The sequence below is a fragment of the Myotis davidii genome, unplaced genomic scaffold, assembly GCF_000327345.1.
Source record: "Myotis davidii unplaced genomic scaffold, ASM32734v1 scaffold221, whole genome shotgun sequence".
NCBI lineage: Eukaryota > Metazoa > Chordata > Mammalia > Chiroptera > Vespertilionidae > Myotis > Myotis davidii.
In genome coordinates, this window is record NW_006293349.1 from 5,381,601 (window position 1) to 5,387,534 (window position 5,934).

Genomic DNA, 5,934 nt, shown 5'->3' on the forward strand with positions numbered 1-5,934 from the left:
TCTCTTTAGAAAATCCCCAGGGGAAAAATATAAGTGAAAAAAATTAAATCCACTCATCAATTATGATTTGAAGAGGAAAGAGACTATGTTGAAAATAAAATTATTTTTATGCTGCATTAAAGTACATATTCCTAAATTCTTACTTTAAATTAACATAAAATCAAAAGACATGGAATTGGTCTTGTCCTGGTCAGTGTGGCTCAATTGGTTGAACATCATCCCATGCACCAAAAGGTTGTTGGTTCAATTCCAGGTCAGGACACATGCCCAGGTTGTGGGCTTGAATCCCAGTCGGGGTCATGCAGGAGGCAGACAATCGACGTTTCATTCTCACATTGTTTTCTCTCTCTCCCTCTCCCTCTCCCTCCTTCTCTCTATTAAAAAAACAAAAATAAATCAATAAAGAAATTAAAGACATGGAATTGTTCCTAATTTCTTATTATGGTAAATTTTCGTTAAGCATATTGCCTGGGTGGAACAGAGCATGCTTTAACTCATGTAACCTCGGCTTAATGATAAGAATCATATCCTTAGGTTCTCAAAAGTGGCAATGAGCTCAATAATAAAAATACAATAAATGAGAACAAAGTTTGAATAGATAAAATCACAAAATGGAAAAGTACATGAATGACAAAGAAGCTGTAAACATAAGTAGGCATAGTGACTATAATGAAGAAATCATCAGGGAAATGCAAAATAAAACAATTTGTGTACTACTTTTAAATAGTTTAAAGAGTTAGAGAAAGATAAAATAATTAAGTCCTCCCACTGAAATTTATTTTTTTAAATGTAATAACTACACGGTACTTATTCTAGGCAAATCGATTTCTACAAAACAGTATTTCATGTTGAAATGCCCCACACCAAAGACCCAGACAACCAACATCTGAAAAGAAATTTCTCTTGATGTTTCTGAGCCTTGTGGAATTGCTAGATACTTAGTTGGGTGTATATTTAACCTTATGAAGAAAATGTAAATACAAACTGTTTCATTTCCAAAGTGATTGCACTACATTATAATCTATTAAATAATTGATAAACTTTCCGGTTGTTCTACATACTTACCAACACTTGGTGCTATTAATCTTTTAAATTTTAGTTCTTCTTGTAAGCATGCAATGGCTTTTCTCTGCATCTCCCTGGTGACTATGTTTATGCTTATTGACCTACATCTTATTGATCATGTACTTTTTCCCTTCGTGACCGTGTGTTCAAGCCTTTTCCTCTTTACTCTGCTGTTGTTTAATACGGAGCCCTGTCTTCACAGTGGGTAAAGCCCTCCGTCAGACATGCACATGCATGTATTTCTACCTCTGTGCATCCTGCCTCTTCATCTGGTTAATGGTGTTTATCCAGAGCACACATTTGAAATCTGATGAAGTCCAATTTATCGTTTTTATTTCCAGGTTAATGCTTTTGGTGCCCTTTCTAATAAAACAGCCCCCTACCCAATGATTGTAAAGATATTATTTTGTATGTTTTCTAAAAGTTTTCATATACATATATATATAGATATATATAGATATAGATATAGATATAGATATAGATATAGATATATATTGAAAACTTGTGAAGCTATCAACTGTTTAACATATATAGATATATATAGATATAGATATAGATATAGATATATATTGCAAAATATATGTGAAAATTTCTAGAAAAAAATGCAAAAGAATATACTCCCTGAGAAAAATTTCTGAGATAGATGTTTGTACACAGAAAGTATTATTTTTCCTTTTTATTTTATTTATTGGGGTGACACTGGCTAACAAAATTATACAGGTTTCAGGTACATCGTTCTACATCATATCATCTGCACACTGTATTGTGTGTTCATCACCCCAGGTCAAGTCTCCACCCATCACCGTTTATCTCCCCTATACCCTCCTCTGCCTCCCCTCACTCCCATCCCACGGCAATCACCATACTGTTGTACACAGGAAGCTTCATTGGGGAGTTAGTTCTCTTAATGCTTGTAAGGGATCCAAGGACCTCTGGGGCTGGGAGGCCTTTCAGAATCACCCCAGGTTCCCAAAGGGATTCACATTGATGAACTCCCTAAAAGTGAACCAATATTGCATTCCTGGAGGAAGTTCCTGTTAGGTTGGAGAAAGCCCAGGTTCGGATACATGCAGACATGTGATGAGACAATGGACTTCCCCTGGAATTTCTCACAGATCAACGTGCCAGACACAGATACCAGCTTCTTCTCCCTGAATCCACATACCCCCACACAGATACTGACTTCTTTCTGAATCCCCCCGCCCTTCCCCTGCGGCAGAGAATTCCTTAGTTGAATGCCCTGATGATCCCTGCAGGCAGAGAATTCCTCAGCTCAGGCCCCCCACCCTCACCAAACCGCAGTATAAAAAAAGTGCCCCCCTCTCTGTTGGTGTGAATCCATGTGCCCTGTCCTTGGGGGTACATGGGTCTCCCCTGGACGCAGAATAAACTTTCCTTCCTTCCTTCCTTTTCTGATCAACTTTCTTTATTTCCTTCGCCGCCTCCTGAGCCACCTAACCTAACAGTTCCACTTAGTAATGATGAAGTGTTTCTCAGTCAATTAATTTCTTAAAAGTTCACATGGAGAAGAATGTCTTAAAATAACTTACACAGAATCTATAATAATAAATGCGTAATATGCTAATTAGACCAGATGTCCTTCCGGATGACCTTCCAGACAAAGCTGCGGTGGCAGGGGCCAAGGCAGCTGCAGTGGTGGGCGGGGGCTGAGCCTCTTGCATGAATTTTGTGCATTGGGCCTCTAGTAAACAAATAAAATATAAGCAAAACTAAACAAACCAAAAATGAAAAAAATAACAATTAAAATAATATCTTGCTTTATCCGTGCTAAGGAATTGTTTATAAGCTAATTCATGTTATCAAGGTAAATCAAGTAGTTTTATGACAGTTTTTGAAACAACGCTGTGCTCCTTGTCTTGGAAAATATTTCCTCACCCTGACTCTACCGCATGTAAACAGAGGGTGAGCATGTATTACGTGCAAGGAAAGCCAAGAGTTAACTGATTTGGAAGTACGAAGAGCTTGGTAAGTAGTGTTGTTATTTTTCTATGGGTGGGCATTACATACCCTTCACATGATGTGATAAGAAGGCCACTTTCCCTCTTTGGTCTTCTTTTTTTAGAATATATTTTTTTATTGATTTCAGAGAGGAAGGGAGAGAGATAGAGAGATAGAAACATCAACGATGAGAGAGAATCATTGATTGGCTGCCTCCTGCACGTCCCCTACTTGGGGGGAAATCAAGCCTGCAACCCGGACATGTGCCCTTGGCTGGAATCAAACCTGGGACCCTTTAGTCCACAGGCCAACACTCTATCCACTGAGCCAAACCAGCTAGAGTGGTCTTCTTTTTAAAACCCATAACCACTGTCTAATCATAGAAAAAATTCAGACGATATAATAGAGAGAAATATTCCACAATGCACCTGACTAAGAGCTTTTAATGGCATCAAACTCTCTCAAGGTCATCAGAAACAAGAGATGTCTGAGACACTGCTTCAATCTAGTGGAGTCTAAAGGGTTGCAATCACTGAATAAAACTCAGAATACCAGATGAGATCTTATAACAGAGAAAGTACAGTAGGTAAAAACAAACAAACAAACAGAAAACCCAATACATTATGTATTCTGGTTAATAGTAATTTGTCAATATTGGTTCATTAGTTGAAACAAACACATCAAAAAAGTGTTCTATATTAATACTAGGGACCACTGGGTGTCAGGTCAATGGCGACTGACTTAAAACCTTTGCAGCTTTTCTGCAAATCTAACACTATTCTAATGCAAAAGCTTATATAAAAATTATAGTGATTTATTTTTTATTCTAAGGAACCTTATATATTTAAAGGAACCTAGATATAGTTCATTAAAGAGGATTTCTTTGTAAATGTAATCCTAAAAGCAATACAGTGAGCCTATGATTATAATAGCTATTTTGTGGTTATATTTACCCCTTTTAAGCAGTTCCTATGGCTCCTTGAGATGTAATGAGATCTATTAGTCATTCTTAGATCTCGCATTGTTTTTATTAGCTGTTTTTCATACACATGCTGATAAAGACAATATAAAAATCGCCTATTAAATATTAAAGCAAGTCACCCTTTGCTTATTATTGCAGTGTTTAGATTGCTTCGGGGTATCTCGTCCTCTCTGGAAGTGATTCCAATACTCAATACACAGAACCCTAGTAACCTCACAAACATCACAACCTAATTAAGAAAAAAGCAAGATAATAAGCTGGACTTTTTTTTCCATGTGATGGAATCTGTTGTGCTTTTATTTCTCTTGTCCTATGGTGTTAGTTTTGGGTCTTCCGGTGTACAAGACTTTAAGAAACTTGGCAAATTGGAAAAGAGTAGCCTGAGGTAATGTCTGCTAATATTTTCCTGATTCAAGAATGTCTACTTTTGCTCTTGGGGAAATATTTTTATAAACAACTGCAATAAAATAAAAATAAAATAAAAATAAATTGTGAAATATCTATTTCAAATGCTTTTAAACCCTAAATCACCCACAAAGCCCTAGTAGAGTAGGTGGCATGGAATCGCATTGGTGTAAATGCCACCTTAGTAATAACTGCATTGTCACATAAGGGAGCAAGTACAGCTCATGCTTGAATGCTCTCTCCCATAAATCATCTAGCCCTGTGGTCGGCAAACCGCGGTTTGCGAGCCACGTGCGGCTCTTTGGCCCCTTGAGTGTGGCTCTTCCTAAGGGTACCCTAATTAAGTGAATAACAATGTACCTACCTATATAGTTTAAGTTTAAACAATTTGGCTCTCAAAAGAATTTCAATCGTTGTGCTATTGATATTTGGCTCTGTTGACTAATGAGTTTGCCGACCACTGATCTAGGCCAACGCAAGGACATCGTTGAAGTTTAAAGGACTCAAAAATTATGCCATGTTTTCCAATGCGTGGAGAAACGTTATAATGATTTTGGAAATCATTACACATTACTGTCAAGCAGGCTGCTTATATTTTCCTCTTTGTGAATTCTTAAAATTAAAGAGCTAACTCAAGACCATGTGCAACTACTTCACCCTGTACATTCTTTTTTTTTTATTTTATTATATTTTATTGATTTTTTTACAGAGAGGAAGGGAGAGAGATAGAGAGTTAGAAACATCGACGAGAGAGAAACATGGATCAGCTGCCTCCCGCACATCTCCTACTGGGGATGTGCCCGCAACCCAGGTACATGCCCTTGACCGGAATCGAACCTGGGACCTTTCAGTCCGCAGGCCGACACTCTATCCACTGAGCCAAACCGGTTTCGGCCACCCTGTACATTCTTACTCAACATTAGTTTCACAGTCAGAAACATCATTCTGCCCACAACCATTTTATCGGTCGCCATCCTACATTTGAGGACTTCCTAATTTAATGATCTGTAATCCAAAGGAGCGATAATCTGTCCCGGCCATTCCATTTCAACCCTCCTTCCTTTGGCCTCTGGCTTTTCCTCGGGATGATCACATTAGCGCTTTGGGATAATAACTCCAATGAATGTCTCACAAATGCCCTCCGCTGAAGATGTGCTTTCCAGAGGAGCTGTGCTGTTACACGGACCTGAGCGATAGGTTTTAGCTTCAGTTACCTTAGTGGCAGGTAGAGGGTCCGTTGCCAAGCAAGAAGCAGAAATGGGACCTTCAATCCTTATTTATTTCTGTTTCTCTGGCCCATAGTTGAAACAGGTATTTTTTTAAGATATTAGCTAACAGACTATAATCTCTGAGACAATGGAGCAAGTGACGTTAGTCTTATGATATCATGACTTATCTCAGGGACTCATTTTCTGGCCACAGTGTGTTAAACCAGAAACGGTAAGAGAGCTGAGAGTTTACCCTACTTGCAAATTAGCTAACAGATTAGTTTGTAGTAGATATCCACCCACATGCACACACAC